The 23,597-nt window shown below is 28.9% G+C and overlaps 1 protein-coding gene and 1 long non-coding RNA gene across 3 annotated transcripts in view; one reads left to right on the forward strand and one right to left on the reverse strand.

Annotated features, from left to right (window-relative positions):
• Window positions 1–3,593, reverse strand: part of LOC123268623 — a 23,608-nt gene extending 20,015 nt beyond the window's left edge. The window contains exon 1 of the long non-coding RNA XR_006510266.1: window positions 3,580–3,593. This is a non-coding gene — a long non-coding RNA (uncharacterized LOC123268623). The remainder of the gene's footprint in view (window positions 1–3,579) is intronic.
• LOC123268622 (lachesin-like) overlaps window positions 1–23,597 on the forward strand; it is a 311,927-nt gene that overhangs the window by 152,487 nt on the left and 135,843 nt on the right. The gene's annotated exons all lie outside the window — the stretch shown is intronic.

Raw genomic sequence — 23,597 nt, forward strand, 5'->3', positions numbered from 1 at the left:
TCCTCACCATTACTATTATCCTCTACATACACATACACAAACCTTCATATATTTATATGAATAACTGTACATAGATATGGCGCAATATGCTTCAGCTTGGCTCTCCGTCAGAATCCCCCGAGGGAGATACGATTGTGAACTACGCTAATTCCCCAGAGGACTTTCCCATTTTATTCTACTAGCACTAATATTACGACTCATTACTCCTACTCGTTCTGATATAAGCTATATGCTAGGTAAGGTACTGTACGCTATTATTCACAGCACTCAGCTTGGATGCAAACCCGTGAGACTGCTGTCTAATTCACGTAGGATATGGTATAACGTGGAGGGAGCTGTGGCAAAATAGTGTATTTGGCAGAGCGAAGCCCAGGATTCCAAGCTGATGCTGATTCTGATGCTGACGCTAAAAGGGCAGAAACGACGAATATGCGACCCTGACCGTGCCACGCGGTATAGAGACTTAATTTCACTGGAGATTCTCTGAGAAATGTTTTGGCAACCCTGCAATATTTTGTATTTGTTTTAAATTACTCTTATGTAATTTTTTATTTGTAACTTCCCGTAAAAACATTTTCAAATAGGTCCATATATAGACTTTTGGAAAATGAGCAATGAGAAATAAAACTATTTTTAGATACGCCCATTTAGCTTCAAAAATAATTTTTAAAACCAAAAGTATGTTTGTAAAAAACTTTTTCTAACTTTCCATATGATATTGAAAGCTTCGAATTTCCGGCCAAAATTACCAAAATTTCTAAAAATAGATTTTAGGGATGTTAAAATTTTAGAGGTTTGGAAGTAAAAGCTTCATATTTTACAAATTTGACTGAAAATCAATAATTTCGAAAATTTTTAAATTTCATATATTAGAGAAAGTATAAAATATTTAATTTCTGAAGCAATAAATTGACAAATAAATGTAAAATTGTGTTGATACAATTGTGTAATTTTTATTCTGAAAAAATTTTTTCTTAAAGCTAAAAAATATAGACCAAAACAAATTTGGCATTTTCCATTATTTCATTACACAGTAAAAATTTTTCGATCAAATTGTGTAATGAAGTGTAAAGAGAATTTGAGTATCGAATATTACACTCTAGTGTGTAGAATTGCATATTCTAGTCTGTGTTAAAATCAACTCATGAGAATGTTAAATTCTACTCACGAATTTTACACGCTTATTTTTTAATTGGTAAGTGGCAATTGCAAGACACCACCTCGTGGTCGAAAACAGCACTACTCAAACCAGGTCATGTATTCTTATGACATTTGACGTACTTGCCATTCTGGGGTTAAAATTTAACTTCACTCAAACTAGGTTTTGGGACAGAGCAGCACTTTTACACGGTACCATTTACCAATAGTAACAGTTAGTAAGCAAGGTGCATGCTATATACTGACATATCAAATTTTTTTATGTCCACACTGATGAGAAGAGATTTGTTTATAATTAAAAAATGATATTTGTTGATATTTAACAAATCATTTATTAGAAACCACTTATTAGTCCTGAACAAATATTTCTTAGTATTTAAAAATATTTATTAATATTTAATAAATGAATATCAGATTTATTAAATACAAACAAATCATTTAAATACTAAGAAATATTTGTTTAATACTAAAAAATGGTCTCTAATAAATGATTTGTTAATAACAAATATTTTTAATCCAAATAAATCCTTCTATTAGTGTACACATGAGCATATTAGGCCTGATATGGCCATATATAATGTTTCGACCAAAGATAGTTTTACAAATCTCCGACAGATAGCGCATCATCGCTAAATCTCTTCCTCATCAGAGAGTTCAATTTGAAGTCATCAGTTGTAAGATAAAAATAATTTTTAAGTTTCTTCAGGCAGTATATCTGACCTTGGTTTTGGTTTTATCAATTACTAAGCCAGTTTTTTATAAATAAAATATGTTAATTGACGTATACATTTTAAAAAAAAATAAAAAATTATAGTAAACTATTTTTTTTTCTCATATATATGCCCATACGTGGTCATATCAGGCCATACAAGAGCAGATATGAAAATTTGCCTTATCTAACCATATCATAAAATTTTTCACGGGTCGTAATTTCTTTGAGATTGTGGATGAAAGCACATGGTATAGTAATGTATCATATAAAATAGTTATAAGATATTTATTCATTTATTTATCAGATGATGTAGTGGATTAGATTGATGAAAAATTCATGAACCATCGACAAATAAGAATATAGCGAGAATAAGAGAGTGATAAAAATATGTTGCCGGGAGTGATCGGACGGGAAACTTGACGGTATTTCGTGTGGTAATAAACAAGCAAAGAGTAAAGGAAGCAGGGATGAGGCGTTTTGTAAAAATAGTTGTACGGGAAAAATAAAAGACGAGAAAAGAGGGACGGCTGTGTGTCGAGGGGAAGTTGTCGTGCCAACCCCAACTGTTTGCCGTCCAAGTGGCCTGTGCCAGGCGGCGCTTTTACCTTCCTCCTGTATCGTCTCTCTGTAGTAATAAACTGCCGTCAAGCTCTAATGGTTCTCAACTTTTGATATGTTTTTTCCTCTTTTTATTTTATTTTATTTCATCTCTTGTTATATTCAATAAGCTAATTTTATTGTTAGCTAACAGACCCATAGACTATAATGTAAGCTTTTAATATCTAAACTCGGTCAAAATGTTAGCTTCGTAACGGGATTTTTCAAGCTTATGATTTATCTATTTATTCATAAAAAAAAAAATATATTTCTAAGAACTATTTCTTCCATAATCATCTAATTTGTTTTTCGTCTGTTACAAGAAATTTTTTTTAAATTAATGTGATTTATTAAATTTTTTGATTTAATTAATTTGAATTTATTAATATTAACAACAATTATTTTTTCCTGCATTTTTTTATAAAAATTTTTATCAAAATGAATTAACAAATAAATATTTTAATTTCTCGATAAAATTTTCTATCAACAAACAGAAACTTTCTTCTACTCACCATGATTTTTGGTTAAAAACTAGAAGACAACAAAAGAATATGACAATGTAGAAGCAGCACAAAAATTATATTATAGTAAATGGTACACTCTACAGAAAGTACACAAATGCGAGGCAATTACAACAAGCTATTAAAAACATTTCTTGGGAGTCTTTTGTGAAAGCATGAAATATTTGCGAATTTGAGGTTCATTACTTTGTAGGAAAAATAATCAGATTAGTTTACTATTGAAAGTGGTTGTTGCGATATATTAAGTATTGCGATGTAAGGGTGACAATGTTAACTAAACAAACTTCCAGAATTTTTTTTTTTTCTACAATGTCAGCAGTTACAATCGTAATATCGATGTATAACATTTTCATTGAAATTTCTTTAAAAACAGTTGATATTAATTAACGAGTTTTTTCAACAAGTAATATGTCATTTTCTAGAACCTTAGATGGTTGTAATACTTCACACTGAAAAAAAAATAATTAATACAAAAAAATTTTGATTTTCATCGATTGTTCATTAACAAACTTAATTGTTTATTTAATTGTTGGAAAACAATAAATCAAAATCAAAAATTTTTTTCTTATTTAATACTAAGAAGTATTTAACTATCTATAAAATTATTTCAAAAAGGAAAAAAACTTTTTTATGTTGACTAAAATTGTTTATGATTTTCTTTTTATTATTTATGATTTTCTTCATGTTTTCTAATTTTGTTTCGTATTGCAAAATAAATTTTTCTGAAAAAAAATTATTTTGTCCAAAAATCTCTTATCCCATTATGATAGATCTTCATGAGTTCTTGCAGAAATACTTTTCCGTGTAAACGATTTTTATATTTATATATATAAAAGACCCGACACTTTTAATCATTGACAGTAATTTTTTGATACAGCTTAAGCAAACTCTATTATTTAATCCAATAGTCGGTTGAAAAATTTTTTGTATCATATTTGTGGAAAATCTTATATTCTACAATTTTAAATGAATGAAATTCTCTGTGATTTTTGAGACAACTACGAAATTTAGCTGTTTTTTATTTTTTTTTAATTTTTCATCTGTTGTTTAACGAAAATCAGCTTTCAAAAAGGAAGTTTTTTTTGGTCATTTAAAATATCATCCCACACCAGATTTCATAGTTATCTTTACTAAACTTTATAACCCGTGTGTATCTTGAACAAAAAACTCATTTTTTGATTAGCTAGAAAAAAAATTTCATTTTATAAAATGACTTGAGTATTAAGGTAGTTTGATCGTCGCATTCCGAAGTCAAATTAATAGATATTTTTTTTTCTTTTTTGCAAGAGATCACTCGAAAAATAGTATAAAATATAAAATTATTTCTAATCAGAATTTAATTGATTAAATTCAATTCATAATTATGGTCAAATAATTATAATAATATAACTATTAAAATATCAATTGACAAGTACTGGGCTGTCACAAAACAATAACAACTGTTATAGGTGTTATAGGTTATGTAAGGTCGGTACTTAAAACAGTTGCTCACAGTGTTCATTTATTGTTTAAATTTGCAAATATCACTTTAATATATTAAATCTGCTATAATTTACGTGAACTTTTAATGTATGTTTAATAACAATTTATTTTTAATGCAAAAACTTTATGATTATATTTCAATTTCAAATTTGCCGCGCACTGAGAAGTCACCATTTTTTCCCTAATAAATATGGGGAGTAATGTCCCCTGACAAACAACAAAGATAGAAACCAATTTTTGATATTAAAAAATTAATTAAATTAAAACTATGTAGCAAATCGTTATCAAATTTTGATGGAATATGTATGAAACATTGTTCTATCTATTGGAAAGTTTTTATTGGGTCAAGTTGTCCGATTTTTATAAATCCTCCATTTCCGGAATTATTGAACAAGGACACTCATAAGAGACCGTGTATTTTGCAAAACTTTAATTATTTATATCTCTTAAACGGTGTGGTAAAAAAATCTCATTTTTTTTCTATAGATGTATTAAATCATAATCTTTCGAATGAATATAAAAAAATATGGGGTCAAGTTGAAGTCATTTGGAGCCCAAATTACCTTAAAATTTTAGCGAAAACCAATATGCAGTTTTTATTTTATGGAAGTTGCTTGTTTATGTACGTGATAGATATTTTTTATTAGAACTTATACGGCTATGTATAGTCGGTGTAGAGAAAAAAGATAAAATAACTTTCCGGATATTATTTAAGAGGGAAGAAGGTCCAAAGAAAACAACTGAAGGATGTAACATCCGGAGTAGGAAACTCACTCATTGTTAAAACATAAAATCTTATCTATGTAATATTTATTTAGCTCTGATTTTATACCATGAATTTTTCTGTTAATTTAATAATATAACATTATTTCTTATTCTTATAACTCTGGGGAATTGTTTTCACTGAAAAATTACTATTTAAATGCGCAACATATTTTATTTAATCAAGATACCGATATTCTACTCACTAAGAATTTAAATACAAAGAAGAAAAAATAAACAAATTTATTAACTTAATAGTTAAAATAACAAGATTTAAATCTCAGTTTGTGAAGTTGAAAAAGAGTTTTTTAGTTATCGTGCTAGTCACGAGTTGGAACCTCTTAAAAATTCCTCTATCATTATTCCTTAATCTCATTTTAAAGTACGGGAAATAAAATCACTCTTTGTAGATTGTTTCTACAAGATAATAATCATTACTTTTTTCCTTCCATTGGACATTATCGCAGTTATTACAACAATAAATATTTATAATTTCTTTAAGAAAAAATAAATAATGAAAACTAAAAACCAACCGTTATTTAACGGCAACATTTCAATTTTCAATGCATTAGACGAAATAGTAATTTATAAATTCATACACATGGTTTTTTCATATTTTCATCCGTCCATACTGTCTCACTAAAAATATTTTGACAGCTCCGTATAAATCAAGTTTTTTTCATACAATATTGTCTATGATAAAACACAAATTTATTGTTTTTTGATAAAATATAAATCTAAAGTCATTAATATTTTTTTAAACAGAAAAAAATAAATTTGATCGATTTTCAAGCAACCTTGAATAGAAAATAAAATATTCTTATTTTTGACGCCGAAGGCGGGCGAAGTTTAATAGCAAAGATATTCATTTTATGGAATAATTTTTTTTTTTTTTATTAATTTAAAACGTTCATATGACTTTTATTCATAGTCTTACTAATTACAAGGTGTAATATTACAGAAATTTATTCAAAGAAGCCAGATATCTATTTCACTGGATTTTGTACACCGATCAGTAATCTAAATTAAAACCCGAAAATGACGTAATTTAGCTCTGTTGAAAAAATAGAAATGAGAAAAAAGAATTCAGAATCAAAAAAGTTTTACAATCTCATATTTCTATTGAAGAAAATTCATTTATAACATATTTCTAGGGATGAGTCCATTCGCATCCAGTAATATCCGGGCCGTGAAATTTGATCGAATTCGTGATGTGTCATTCTGCCGTCCGAATATTATTCGAGGATAGCTCCATGCGACATAAAGACTCCTATTCCAGAAAAATAAAAAAGTAAAAGTATCATACAATCGTAAAATTTTTACCTTCACATATTTTTTTATATTAGATACCTATTGTTCGAGTTGTTTACGTATCTAACTATTTTTATTTATCGGATCCAAGACGGCCATTTTTAATGACAAAACATTTATCCTCATTGCCCGTGAAAAAATTGTTTGATATGAGTTTATCTGATCACATATGGCTATGTACGGAATTAGAAGAAAAATTATAATTTTTTATTTTTTCTAGAAATTTGTACGTCAATTAACATGTTTTATTATTCAAAAATTAGTTTAGTAGTTGTTAAAGATAAAAAAGACAAAAAAAATTATTAATTTCTTCGAAAATTTTCACTGTATTTTTTTTCGACATTCACGAAATTAAAAAAGCTCTTTTCGGTCTTTTATACATTTGATATTTATCTTTTACTCGGGCACTTGGACTCGACTGGTACCCTTAGTATAGGTCGCTTGGTGTGCAAGAAGATTCATCCCGTATTTATTAAGTTCCATAAAGCATTCCCGGCGGAGCCTGGAAATATTTTCCATTTTCCCTATCGCGGGTTGCGAAATGCGAAAGAAGCCAAGCCAAGTAAAAAGAGAGCGTCGCGTAAAATGGAGAGCGCGGAAAATGAATATAGCGATGGGGAGAAAAAAAATTTAAGATGGAGGTACACTATAACTATAACTACAGCTATGGTATGAGTGAACGAGCGTTCTCTAGATCGGCTGAAGTGCTTCGGCGAATGAGTGAGTCACGGAAAAGGTGTACTTTTATGCGGACGTGCGTCCTTATGGAAGAAAGGTGAGAAAGAAAATTTAATGAGAAAGAAGGATGCGAGCAGACAAGGTACACCTTGGTGTCACCAACTTCTTTTCCATTTTCTTCGCGTGTCTCAAACAAATTTTTTATTTTGTTTTTTACACCTACAGACGAAAGGAACTCGAATAAAAAACAATCTTATTCAAAGCAGCTATGTCAATTTTTCTGATGCCACATCTTCAAAAAAATCACGTTTATTTATCTAGAGAAATTCTATTTTTCTGACATTCTTTGTACGTGTATTACTTTTCACCCGTTTTGATCGAACTCGATTTTATTTGTCGCAGTTTTTTTTTTTAAGTTAGTATTCAATACACTTTTTTAAGTCATGTCAATAACAATTACTATTTACAGTTTAATGTTGTAACAAAAAATGTAGGGTTACATAATAATAAAGTTTTTGGATCAATTGAAGTTTGAATTTTTAGAACAAAGTATTTATTAATAGTTAACAAATATTTATTAACAAGTAATAGATATTTTGTTGAGTGAAATTGTTTCGCTTGCAATGTCATATGATATGAGAATTGCTTATAAACAAAAATCATCTTTATAAATTATTTGCATTAATTATATTACATTATGATAACGTTTGTTGTAAAATACAAAATTCTATCACAGCTAATAATTATCTGTTATATTTTTAAGTATTAAAAACGCTAATTTATTTAGTGAATTTCATTATTATCATGTATTCCAGGTATAAGATTATAAAAGTGTCAAAAAGAAAATTGCTATTTTTGATTTTTATTTTAAATAAATATTTGATAACAGTTAACAAATATTCATTAACCATTAATAAATGGTATTTATTAAATAATTTATTAACTGTTAATTAATATTTATTAAATCCTATGATGTTGAAAAATCATTTAATAACAGTTAATAATATAAAGCTTATTAAATATAAACAAATCCTTCTATCAGTGGACCAGTGAAAACAAATTCCAATTGAATATATCGCTTTGTTTATTTGAAACACATGTAATTTACACTAATAGAGGTATAAGATTAATAAAAAAATTCAAATTTTTAAAATGTGATAACTCCAGGAATGCCTTAATGGGGATGTCCAATAGAAACATTTCTTTATTGGATAATATCAAAGCAATATCACAAAAAAGAAATGTCACTAAAGGCCAACCACCCGGTCGGCATTTAATTCCTTAATACTAGTCTTAAATTTATATACCCTCCACCATAATATTCAATGACTATAATTAAATCCTTAAACTAACATAAAATAATAAAATAAAAATAATAAAGATAAAATTATATTAGATTAATTAAAACTAAAGCTTAAAAATAACTTGAAAAGAAAAACATGTTAATTAATTTATTTCTTACCCTTTCGTTTCTTTGGGGCAGGCTGGATTATGTCGATGACTTGGGGTTTCCTCTTCCCCGGGTTCATCTCCTTCAAGCGACTCTTCAAACGCTCTAGCACTCCTTTCAGCCTGTCTTCCATCGGGTCCGGAATATGAGCTGGTTCTTCTCGAAGCATTCTTTTTGTATTGGCCTGGGTCCTATTAATTTTACTGTTCTCAAAAAACACTCCTCTATTGACATTCCAAAATTTTGGAATGGCAATAGGGCGGCTGTCTCGTGGTAAAACACTAAAGTTGTACCTCTGAGCCGTCCGGTCTAGCCTCACAGGTTGCTCTGGAATATTTTGTTCTTCTGCTTTGTCTACGGGCTTCTCCTGCTGAGGTTCTTCTTCCTGCTCGGGTACAAATAGCTCTCGAAAGGGAAGAGGCTGGTTAAACTTGACATAATCCTCCGGGAAGTATTCCAAAATCGTTTTTCCTGGAGTTGGCGGCTTTTTGATTATGTCAATTTATTTTTCCATTGACATGATGGACTTTATTATTTTGTTGTTAAAAGACTTGAGGTTGAAGTTCTCCATTATTATAAAAATAAAATATTCAAAAAATAAATTAATTATTAATAAACACGTGGTAGGAAAAAAGGTTAAGATACACTTAGATTTTTATACTTATAACTATTTCACACGATTAAAAAAAATTTAATTAATAAACAAACAAATTTACAATTTATTTATAATTCAAATACAATAAACACTTAAGCGAGATTAAATTAGCGATAAAAATAATAAAAAATGTGGTGATTTGAATAAAATTCAGGAAGAAAGTAATTTGAAGCAGACACGTTGTTCACTCTATGACTGTTCAATTAGTTCTGACTATATCATACAGTCTATAGACCTACAGAGGTATACAGCGCCGCGCTGCCACGTCACAAACTATGCAACTACCTTCTAAATTTACTATAGAAAATTCCCACGTGACATCTAACAACCTAAAAATTACCTTAAGTTTATTTAATTTATAGCAATTTTAACGTTAAAAACAATTATTCACAACTGTTAATAACTATTAGAAGAGTCAAAAAATTATTAGCAAAAAATACTTTGGTTAAAATTATGAAGAAATAAATCTGAAACAATCTTTATAAATAAGTTAAATAGAAAAATCATATGATATTATCGTTCCTCGTTATTTTTAATAAAGAAATTATAAATTAAACCATAAATAAATTTATCGCGCTCTCTTATTTTTAACAATTAACATTAAGAACATGTAGTACAGTCTAATGTCAGTAATTCAGTCTAGACCAGTGACAACAAATGCCAATTGAATATATCGGTTTGTTCATTTGAAACACATGTAAAATGCACTGAAGGAAGTTATCAGACTGACTGTAAATACTCTAAACACTGCTTAAAAAAATTAGTAAAACGGTTCACCCTAAAGGTCATCCCTGCAACTTCCCGCTAATTCCATACCTGGGCGCTTAAAATTGTTCTTAGGACGTTTTTGAGATTTTTGAGCTCAAAATATAATTTATATGATATTTTGAGCTCGCTGAGTTCGCAATAACCTATTTATTTATCATTTAGTTATTTTTTTTCAATGATTAAATTTAAAAATAAAAGAATCAATTTACGAAGGACTATTATTTACGTACTCCTGACAAGTTAAATGATTTTTATTCAATAATTACTTGATCAAAAACCGTCCCAGTTTGTTCAAAATTTAAATATTCATCTGTCCTAGATGTTCTTAAGCAAAAAAATTCTTAAGCCGAGAAATTTTTCTTGGGTTAAATAAATTTAACTTGATTCAAAAATTTTCACCTTGAATTAAGTTTATCTGTTCTTCCATGTGCAATAAAGAAACTCTGTTTTTAATATAATACTTAAATTACTTATTGCAACTTATGATTTGTCATTCCTATGCAACCATATGGTATTCATAATAATTCGTTACCACAACTTGTCTGACGTTTTCTTTATAAAAAGTTTTTTTTATTAATCTATAGTCTAATGAACTTTCTTTATTATATCCAATAACTAATCTCGATTACCTGCAGCGTTCTATATTCCGCAACAACAAAGTAAAACTAAAACATCATCTAAACTGCACATGACAAGTAGCAAAACTAAAAAAACCATCCAGGATTTTCCCCTCAGTACATCTCAGTAGACCCAATACCCAGATCCTGCCTTTAGGGTGAACGTTAACGGTTTTGTAAGGGGCAGTCTACCTCGAAACTCTATTTCCTTCTTCCTGCAGAGTCCTTGGACCAGGAGCCAGGAGCACCGGCTGATGACGTACCGACGAGGATTTGTACGCTTTTAGCAGTAATCCCGACTCGATCGACGGACCCTTTGCCATCAGCATCAGCATCAGCATCTTTACTCTTATTCTCCTTCTCCGTCTCTATCGCCTCATTCTATCCGAATCCGAGTTAGAGTTTGAATTCGTCTGACCGACTAGTCTACTATTCCACTGAGCAAATGAAACTCGAGAATGAAGGATGATCACGCACGAATGCTTGTCTATACTCCCGCCGACGGATTAGAGTCGAAGCCTCCACGAATTAAATTTTAATTAAATTTTACCCTCCGGATTCCGGGCCTCTGTACTAACACCGAAAACAACCTGCCAGCCTGGGAGCTTAAAAACTTATTTTCTTGAGGATCGCATGCTCAAATTTGCTCCTATCTGCTCTCTGCTGCCATTGTTCGCATCCAATCCAAAACCTAAGGCTCTATCCCAGCATCCCGCATCCCCAAAACTCCGAACTCTGAACAGGACCCGGTAATAGACAATCTGTGCTCGCTTTCGTTACTCAGCGTGTTCTCACTTGACAAAAAATTTAGTTTCAATTTTCCCTAAGGTGCTTTATTTCTCTTATATTTTTTTTTCGCGTTCTCACACTCCATCTGCATGAATAAATTCACCGTGAAAGATCCAATTTAATAGTGACGTGATTATTGAGAAAAACGGGGCTAAAAGTTACCAGAGTAAGGCATTCTGACGGCTCAATTTCAAAAATAAAAAAGATTTCAATCTAATTCCAAAAATTGATGTTATTTTATTAAATCTTTTCTTGAGAAATAGCTTATGAAAAAATGTATCCGAAATTTAAGACGTTTTAAAATATGTGAATGATTTTACAATTATTAATATTTTATTTATCTGTTTTTACTCAGATGTAAGTCTATAGAAATTTCTATAGATTGATAATAACCCTAAATTATGTTTTGATTCTATCAATCTTTTTAAAATGCCACGTTAGATAAACAAATAATTATTACGGGCTATGTCTCGGATAGCTTAACTGAGACACTTGGCACGTAGTAAAATATCCAGGTTCGGCCCAGGCTGTCAGAATTATTTTTTCGGTTAAAATGGCAGTCTTTTTCTGTATGTTGTGTTTTTACAATGTTAAAAAATTAATCACTATGTTTTAATTATATTAAACAAAATAATTAATAACTAATACGAACGTTTATCGATACTTTGTTGTCATTTATTTATTTATTTATTTATAAACAACCAAACTCAACAGCCGTAGCCATTAACAGGGTTAATAATTTTTACAAAGTAATTGTTATTAAAATTATTTTTTCAATGACAAGATAACCAAAAAAAAATTAAATAACAAATTCGGATTGCATCAATCCCTTTATAATTATTCGAGTACCCGGGTAAAAAAATTTATATATAAATATATATACTTATATGTTATTATATATTACTTATATATAATTATATATTACTTACATATAATTATATATAATAATATATAATTGGATGCAGTATTTTTTAATAATTATATATAATTGCATATAATTATATATGATTATATACAATAATATATAATTAGATGCAGCATTTTTTATAATCATATATAATCATATACAATTACATATAATTATATATAATCATATATAATTTCATATAATTCTATAGAATTTTACAAAAGTTACAAACATTATTATATACAATTACATGAAATTATATATGATTATATAAAATTATATATATTTCGTACATAAACTGATAAAAGGATTTATTAACTATTAGAAATTTAATTTGTTTGAAGACAATTATTTAATTTATTAAATTTTAATAAATTTTTTTTAACATTTAACAAATATTTATTTTGGAGGAAAGTACATTTATTAATAGTTAATAAATATTTATTAATATTTAACAAATATTTATTAAAAGTTAATAAATATTTTGTTGAGTGAATTTGTTTTACTTGCAATGTAATATGATATGAAGATTGCTTATAAACAAAAATCATCTTTATAAATTATTTGCATTAATTATATTACATTATAATAACGTTTATTGTAATATACCGAACTCTATTACAGCTCATAAATCATTTATTAACATTCAATAAAGCTTATTAAATAAAAACAAATCCTTCTATCAGTGCAACTATACGGAAATCATATATAATTATATATGAATCATATACAATTGTATATAATTTTTTTTATCTCAGAGTCTGCTACTCTAATGATTAATAATGTATTAATTTACAGTATTTTTTGTGGATGAAATAATAGGAACTGTATTAATTAAGTTAACTTATAAAAATTGATTATGTATACGATTTGCATTACTTGTAGTTATTTCAAACTCTACTCTACAAGTAAGTCTCGTAGGTCAACAGGCAGCGCGTCAGCCTTTCAAGCGTCAGGTCCCCGGTGCGATCCCCGCGCACGCCGAATTTTTTTTTATTTTTATAGAAATAATTATATATAATTCTATATAATTATATCTAATTCTATATAATTATATAGGGCCATTTTTCATATATAATTATATATAATCTTTTTTACCCGGGATAGGTAAACAAAAAATAAAAAATAGCAAAAAAAAAAAGTAACGAATTTGTAAGAAAAAAAATTGAGTAATTGGACTTAATTTAACTCCATTTTGCAACTAAGTTAGCTAGCGATGCAGTTATATACCCAGTAGGATAGCCCAGTCATACAATTTTGTAAACAAAAAATTCTACTTTTTCATTTAGCTTAAATTAATGTTAAACATTTGATTTTTGATAGTTGGTAACTTGCTGAACGATTGATGGGTTTAAATTTTTGAGAGAAATTTTTGATAAATATGTAGTTAAACTTAATATCTCAAAATAAAAATTTTTATCTAACATCAGTCTTACTAAAAAATGTCTTTTATTCAATAAAAGAAGAATAAAACTTTGTAATTCAAAAAAATTACTAGTTCTGCATATACATTTTTTTTTTTTTTTTTTAATAAAATTCTTTAGTCTCAGTGTTGTCTACGCACAAACAAAAGCAAAAATTTGTCAAAGCTCTGGATTCCCGATGACTAAAGAGGACAAAGAACGAAATAATTAAGTGCCAGACTGTAATTAATAGCCTGAGAATGACGATACCGATGATTACGAACGTGCAGTTGTTACATTTTCTTTTCTATTTTTTATTATAGTGTTTTGTTGTCTGCGAACGAAGTGAGTGGACGACGGTACAAAGAGTAAAAAGGAAAAAGTTGAAGATGGGAATGCATTGTTAGAGAAGCTGATGGTCCCTGATGAGCGGTATCCGTTTCCGGCGCGTCGAACAAAGCTTCGTTCTAACCGGAAACGCCGCAACATCGTTACCCCGACGGTGAACTTCCGAGTACGAGACGCCTCTTTAAGCCCGAGACAGTATACGTTAGCCGGTGGGCTGAGATAGGAAATGGGACGAGATAGTATCTATGCTTCTCGTACCTTGTAAAATTATCAACCAAGATAAAATAAAGATACTCTGGCGCTTTCAATGCATTTCTAAAGCATTAATAATCGATTGACACCAGACATCACAATCACTGTTACACGTTTTAACAATGCACTCTGTTATTGTTCTCGAGCATAATTTCCGGATCTAAATCAATGTTTCTATTGATACCGAGCAGTGAGATGGATTAATCAATATTGAGCAGTTTTTGTTTAATGCTAAATTTTTACCTTAAACTTTGCTAGGTTTTCTGTTGTATAAATTTAATATACGCGGCGTATTTACTTAGTGTATAAGCTTGATATATTCACTGACAGATAGAAGTTTTCACATGCCACTGTCTGTCATTCAAATGAAAATTTATGTAGTGAGAATAAAGCCACTAAATCCAATGCTTGAAATGTTAGATAACGCGCTCTTGAATAAGACCTGAGATAAATTGTATTGTGAAATCTTTCTGCATCGTTTAATATTTTTAGTGAATAAATAAATTACCTACATTTTCTTCAGACTATTTATCTTATTTATTTTCCTTCCTCTAAGTTGTGAAACTTTTTTCTGTTTTATTATTTTTTAATTTCATATTTTTAGTTCACCTGAAATTATTCAAGAGCTTTTGATATTAGCTTTCATGAAATTTTTTAATTTTGTGACTAACCAATTAATTATATAAGGTAAAAGCCCCAATTATTGACGCTATAAGAGATAAAGTTATGATTTCATTTTTTTTAAGCAGTCAAATATAAATATCGATGAATTTTGTTTGTGGTAATGTCTTCAGTAATGTTTTAACTAATCAATTTTTTGTTTTAAATGATAATCAGTGATATTTACTAATTAATTTTAAATAATTAAATATATGATCTGGATACACCAATTATTGACGGGTTAAAAAACTGATTGATCTAATTATTGACGTACCGTAAACCTAATTATTGACACCCCTACTGCACATGCGTCGAATCATTTGGTTATATTGTTATTTATCAAAAACTTGATATAAAGTAATCAATATTATTAAAGTTAATTAATAATAATTTCTATGAATGAATAATTATTATGAAAAATATAACAATTTATTTAAAAACTTATTTAACACTAAAACACGCCGAGTTATTTGACAGTTAAAAGCCTTGAATATAATCGCGTATATAACGTATTTTATACTTAAAAAAGGCGTCACAGCGCTGTCGACTGGCTGTCAATATGGGATTCACCATAAAAATTATGAACTAGTTATTGACTCCCATTATTTAAATATCATAAAGCATACAATTAATTTCGATTATTTAATTTTATAAATATTTCATATATTGTTAATTAAAAAAAAAATAGATCATATAATTACATGAAAAAATTAATTTAAACTCGGCAGTTAAAAAAAATGCTTTTCTAACCAAAGTTGTCAAGAAAATAGACGCTCGTAAGCTGATTTGATGAACTGGTGCTAACTTTATTTTTTAATAATTAATATTTAATATTTTGAACTGAATGTGATTTTTTCAATTTTTAATTAATTAGAACTTAATAAAAATTTATTTGATCGTTATTCTTATTACAGATAATTTAATATATTTAAAAATAATTTAGGGTGTCAATATTTAGACCCCCGTCAATAATTGGGGCTTTTATCTTATAACATTAATAGTTGATTATCATGTTTAGAGATTTTTTTACAATCCTTACATAAATAAGGGCCTTGTTTGATAAAAGTTTTATTTTTACGGTAAATTTAAAAATTTCTTACCGTCTTAATTTGATTGGAGAGACAAATTTTTTTTCCATATACGCTCTTTTCGCGCTATATATATATATATATATATATATATATATATATATATATATATATATATATATATATATATATATATATTAGATTTAAATGTACAGTATAGTAATAAATATTTTTGTCTTAAAGAATTATTTCTTAAGTATTCACTGAAAAATTTTCAATTCGAAAAAAATTTTTACTTTAATAGCTGACTATTTTTATCGTATTTTTTCAAATTTTTCAAGTTTACAAAAATATTTTTAATAAAGTTCTGGAGTAGTTGAAAAAATCATCAACTTTTTTTACTGTTCCTTGTGATTTTTGAAAAAAATTTTGAAATGTTATATTTGAACGATTTTATGTAAATTTTTCATAATTTATTTTCAAAATTTTTCTTGATACATCAATCGAGGTTCACTCAAATTTCTGCTTATTTTACAATCCAAATTATGAAAATTTAATTTGCCACGAAATTTCATACTAAAAGTTTCTCCCTCTATTATTTTATAGTTAATTAAAAGTTATAATAAAAAAAAAAATTATTAACAACTTTAGTAAATTAAGACTCGAACGTTAACTTAATGTTAAAATTAAAATTAAAACTCAACTTCAAACATAAACAAACTTTCACAAATATTTAAAGCCCAAAAAAATATAAACTTTACGTAGCAAAAAGAAAAGCATAATTAAGAAAAAACACCAATTAGCGTATCAGAAATAAAATTTTAATCGTAAAATAAATAAAGTTAAAAAAATATTTTCACAAAGACGTTGTAAAATGGCATGCTTCAATTATACTCAGTCAATTTATAGATCTAATAGTTATAGCCAAGTTTAACTCAATAATACGTTGGCTCTCGTTAGCTACCGAGCTAAAACTTTTTTTTACCTCGTTCTTTTTTATTATTTTTTTGTTAATTATTATTCTCGTTACACTTAATACTCACAACCAATTACTGTCACTCCGAGGAGAACATTAATCACTTAAATATTAATTAAACTTTTAAATTTGAAAAATTAGCGGAAAAAAAATCTATAGAAAGACTTTGGGATAAAAAATAACAATCAAACACCAAAAGTTTACCCTATAAATTAATTATCGTACTAATTAATTTATTTTATAATTAGAGTGTACTTCAGCGTAACTTTGATGAGATTGAATGGCAGGAAATGACGGGTGAGAAAAGCCTCGTTCTCCGTACGACCATCACCGAGATAAGATGATGATTATAGTTGAACATAAATCCATTACAAAACTTTAATCTTCTAAAAGTCATTCTATTCGATTCACTCATGGATTTTCTTTTGGTAGAATAATCTCGCCCGTTATCTCAATCCCATTTAATATTAATCTCTGCTCTCATCTGCCTTTATATTTTATAATCCAATTCTCTTTGTCATTCGAAATATTCAAGTCCCCTATTTGGTTTATTAATTGTAATTGCAATTACTCGATACTAATTAAAGCTGAGCATTACTTATTCGCATTAATTTATTTATTTATGAAAGTACACACAAATTTGTTAAATCATAAAGATTGAGGGTGTTATGAGTAATTAAGGCGCGCTAATGAGAATATAATGATGTAACAATGTGTTTGACTTTGTCAACAGCAGCAAAGTTAGGTGCTCTCGGTGGGTACCTTTGGCAATTTTCACTAAATTCCAATGAAACCCGAAGCATGTGCTCCACGTATAACTATCCAAGTAATTAACTGCAAACTATTATTACTGACTCTCAACGGGCATTCGCACTAACGATCTTTACCAAAACTATGCTCATAATATTAATATCAACTGTTACTAAATTACATCGATACAAATATCTATAGATACATATATGTATGTGTATGCGTGTATGTCAATTAATTAAACATCGTCATGTTCTATGTCATTTCGATAATTGTCCAATTATTATCAGTCTACTTTCATTGGTAAGTAATTAGACAAAGTTATCATCGATTCAATTATAGTGTTTTGTTTATCGTTTATGACATGATTTCGGTTAATTGTAGATGGAAATCTAAACAAAAATATTTTAGAGTTAGTAGTTTTTTATATCAAAAATGGGTATATAATCAAACTAGCTGATTTTAGAGCAGAAGAAATTCCTATCAAAGTGACAGAGAAATCTTACAGTTCTATTCCTGTCAAGAGATAGATGTCAAATTTACGTTTTTTGAAATGTGCACTAAAAAAAAAATTGACATTGTTTCAGAGAATAATTCTTGAATCAAGAAAATTATTTCGAAAAGTTTTATTGTCTTAAATTAATATTAAAATTTCTTAAATCAAGCAAATTTTACTTAAATAAAGAAAAATTTTTCAGTTCAAGAATATTTTTGAACGAAATTAAGACAATGAAACTTTTTAGAATTATTTTCTTGGTTTAGGAATTTTTTTTTTTTTTTTGGACCTAGTTAATTTTTTTTAATGTAATTTTTACATCACAAAAATCTATCAATTTGAAAATAAAAATTTTATATTAAAAAAAATGTCAATTTAACATGGGAAAAAATGTGAAATTTACCAGTGGAAAAAATGCAAAATATAGATTATAATAACTTTAGTAATGCATTGCAGAAAAGTAAACAATAAAAAATGAACAACACGCAATTATAGCATCAACGTTCTAATTAGCAAATTGTCTAAATATATATTGTTTAGAAGGTGATTCTTCATAATTTTCAGATAGTAGTAGTCCAAAATAGTTATTTTCGTCCTAGGCGGACGTATGGGGGTTTTTACGTGCAGACGATACTCAATCTGTAAATAATTATTATAATACGCGTACGCGCCAGTATCTACTAGGCTGTATAGAACTTTATACAGCCCAGGATAATGCCAGACATGCGTTACCAATCTCTATACAGCCGACTAGCTTACATTTTAACTGTCATTTCCCGACTAGAAATTTTAATGTAAGACCTATTGGGCCCTCGTTGGGTTTCCTAATAGGGACCCCACATGGGGATGTCACGCAAAGTCCTATGCGGCCCTCATTGGGCAATCCTTCTTAGGTCCCAATGGGGAAATCCCCATCAAAACCTAATCTAAATTTTGGAAGAAAAAATATTATGATTTTCGAAAAGATTAAAAATAATTTAGGATCAGATACTCATATTATATTAGATCTCATCAGTAAACTTAATTTGAATTGAATTAAAATCGTTGATCGAAAAAATCCTTGTCATGAGTTGGGCTCGAACTTGCGTCCTTTGGGTCCTTAGTTCTTGACGTTACCGCTGGTCCAAGCAGGAGTGCTCATGAGGAAAGTTCCTATCTCATATATATGAACTTTACCAGTTGACTGAGACATTATTCATGTTATGCACAAGCTTTAAGAAATTGTTTTTTTTTTTTATTTATCCACTTTACTGACGTGAAAATACAATTTTTGTATAAATTAAATAAAAAATTAAAAATAAAATTCCTTAAAACTGTCCGATTTAATTTGGAATCCCCCTTATACCAACACAAAAAATTTTTTTTGAAAATTAAAATTTTTTTAAAACGCAAGTTATTTTTTAAAATTTTATTGTATGGATAAAAATTTAATTATCAAAAAGTTCAATTTTTTTACAATATAAATTCTTTTGTAAATGTGAATCCTCAAAAGTTGGATATTTTTCTAAAATTGAATTCTTACATACTGATAATAAAAATTATCTTCAATTAAAATCTTTTTTTATACTGAGAAGAAAAAATTTGGAGTATGAATCTTGTTTCAGCAACATCGAAATGTATTTCAGTCTAAAAGCTTACACAGAAAGAAAAATTTCTTGACTGAAGGAAGACTGAAGTTGTGTTGGCCGAAGAAAAATTTTTCTTGAAATTCTATTCTTGGTGGAAGTAATTTTTTCTTAATTCAATTTATCATAAATACTTGACACAATAAATTTTTATATTTGATCAAAAATTTTAGATACTTTAGGGAAGCAGTGCCGCCTACTTCAGCTAAGAAAAAAATTTTCTCGCCTTGAAAAAATTTTTCTCTTAAATATTTGATACCGATTTTGTATTATTTTAGCGTGCAATTATACATTTTGAATAAAAAAGAATGATTCAATATTATTTGATCTTCCTATTTGACATGTTGATCAATAAAAATATTAATGAAAATTTACTTCTATCGAGATATTTAATTTTTTGGAGCAAGAGAGAAATTTTCTCAAGATAAGAAAATTTACTTCTATCAAGAACTGAATTTTTTGGAGCAAGAGGCTGAATTTTCTCAAAACAAGATTTTCCCAAATTAAATAAATTTTCTTGGATCAAGATACTTATTTCTTTAATAAGCAAGAAAATTAATTTTATTGGAATAAGTGAAATTTCTTGTGCCAAAAGAAATTTTTTTTTTCGCTCAAGAAAATAATTAGAAAGAAAAATATTTTCTTGGCTCAAATGAACCTTTTTTTCTGTGGAGTACTTGAATTTAATCTGGAATTGATCCCAAATTAATCTGGAATAACTCCGCTAAAAAAACTTCAGATTCACTCTATACGCAAATTGTTTAATTACTTTACTCCAAAACTCCGAGTAATGGGATTAAATTTTAATTTGCATTAAGATTTACTCCGAATTCATCCCGATTTTTTACAATTTATTTTTAATATCGTAAAATTGAATTTTTCAAAGTATAAGGTTATGTAAAATTTGATAAAGCTAAATTTTGTAGTTTTTATTCAACAATGTTGGATGAATTTTTTTCCTAATTCTTTTCTATACTTAACGGCTAATTTTTAATTTTTTTTTCTAATTAATTTACAATGAATACATACTAATAATGTAATAATATAAGCTCACAGATCTTTGGATGATTGATTTTTGATATAAATAAACGATTGTCTAAATTTAAGGATCATTTCTTCATGTATCTACTCTCAGGTTGGGGTTATTCCAATTGGATCCTACTACGAGCCCAGTTAGGAAAATCCATTGATGCCTGATTTACATTACGTTGGGAAAATCCTCATCGGTCCCACACCGATCCCACTCGGGATAACTTAGCAATTTTATTATTATTTTCCGTTGGGTTATCCCTCTTAGATCCCACACAGATCCCACTGGGGAAAATTTAGAAACTTTTTTTTTTTTTCCGTTGGGTTATCCCTCTTAGGTCCCACACAGGACCCTATTGGGAAAAACGGAATAAAAATTTTTAATTTTACGTTGGGATTTCCCATTTAGATCTCACATAGAGCCCTATTGGGAAAAACTGAATGAAACTATTCATTTTTGCATTGGGATTTCTCATTTAGGTCCCACGCAGGGCCCTATCGGGAAAAACTGAATAAAAATTTTTATTTTTACGTTGGGATTGCCCAATTGGGGGCTAATTAGGCCCTTATAGAGATTTCCCAATTGGGCGTGCCTCTTCGGGACCCAATCAGGTCCAGATGTATACGCTGGGTAATCCCAAAGTAATTTCTAGTCGGGTTTAATTAAAAAGCGCACCTATGACTAACTTCAAGACTTTCATGTATTTTTATTCAGAGGATTAGAAGGTTATGGCGTCGTACGCTATTTATTTAAAAATTGAGTATCCCCTGCACGTAAAAACCCACATACGTCCGCCATAGGACGAAAAATTTTTTAAGCATCATGGACAAGCCACGCGCGAATACGGTCGAGATGATAATTATTTGCAGCAGGGAAATAAAGCCTCGGCCCTATCGGGCCTCGGCCTTATAATATCCCTGCTGAAAATATTTATCACCTCAACTGTATTTGCGCGTAGCTCGCCCAAGGTACATAAATAACTATTATTTATGTACCTTGGGACCGTATTTGCGCGTGGCTTGCCCATGGTGCTTAAAAAATTTTTCGTCCTATGGCGGACGTATGCGGGTTTTTACGTGCAGGGGATACTCAATTTATAAATAAATAGCGTACGACGTCATAACCCTCTAATTTTCTAAATAAAAATACATGAAAGTCTTGAAGTTAGTCAAAGGTGCGCTTTTTAATTAAAATGACAGTTGAAACGTAAGCTATTCGGCTGTATAGAGATTGGTGACGCTTGCGTGACTTTGCCCTCGACTGTATAAAGTTCTATACAGCCCTGTAGATACTGGCGCGTACGCGTATTATTTACAAATCGAGGGTCGTCTGCGCGTAAAAGCCCCCATACGTCCGCCTAGGACGAAAAAATAATATTCGAGTAGCCTTGATGAAAATATATACTACATATCCTAGATATTTTATTGATTTTTAGATGAATAGCGCTTTTGAAATATCCATCAAGATGAATTCTTCAATAAAAACATTCCAAAATTTAATATAATTTTTCAAATATACAATAATGAAAAAAAAAAAATTCTATTATTGATTTTTAAATTATTCCGTCAAATTGACTCATCGCAGCTCAAAAAAAATTCAACCCAGTAATGAAATGAAGTTAATTTCGAAAAAATTGACGATCAATTGTATCGAATCGGATTATTATATTTACATACGTTCACAATCACGAGGAGTTGAATGAGCATCAATGAAACCGAGGCCCGTTTCATTATACCCGTTTACTTATAAAAGTAAATCGATTTTAAACTGTATTAACTTTTTATCCCGGATTCCAGCGCTCACTTTAGTACTGAGTATATTTAGTCTTTTTTTTTAAAGTGATAGCTCCACGTGAGCGAGTTATTTTTAAAATGAGAGTAAAGCATATAAATTTACCGTCCAAAGTATGGAAAATAATAGAACAAAATTTGATATTTTATTAAAAGAGCGTCAAAATTTATGTAGCGAATAAAAGAGAAGTGAATTGATAAAATTTATATATTTAACATACAAATCAGTGAAAAATGAGGGTCGTAATATTTTTTATCATTTTTATGTCTTTCATTTTACTGCGTTTGAATATTGATTCAATGAAAAATAAAATATATAAAATGGAAATGGTCAGTCGAAAAATGGACATTTGGAGCTTGGAATGAAAGCAGGCTGTGCTCGTTTGAAAGTCACAAAAAATATCAGTAAAAAGAGCAAGGATAAGGGTGAGGGAAGAGAAAAGGAAATGAAAAATATATAAGTTTAAGTATAAGAATAAGAAGTTGAAGTAGCAATTGCTTGTGCCCCTTATACAGTCGATAGTTTGGGAAACAGCTCGGCCGGCGACTAAATTGAAAGTATAAATTACAGATAAGAGATGCCTCGTGACCTATTCCCAACAAGGGATAGAACTCTTCTTTCTCCAAAGAGAAGATAAAGAACCATCCTCGGTACGATTATGTTCCGCGCGTGATCTTCTTACCGATCGCATCTTCCGATCCACTCTTCCAAATTCATATCTAAAAAAAAAAAAAAAAAAAAAAAAATCGAGTACGATCTTTACTTGATATCGATATCGGAGTCGGGATACCGAAAGTATCTCTATATATCTCGTCGCCGTATTATATGTAA

This window comes from Cotesia glomerata, linkage group LG7 (genome assembly GCF_020080835.1).
Source record: "Cotesia glomerata isolate CgM1 linkage group LG7, MPM_Cglom_v2.3, whole genome shotgun sequence".
NCBI lineage: Eukaryota > Metazoa > Arthropoda > Insecta > Hymenoptera > Braconidae > Cotesia > Cotesia glomerata.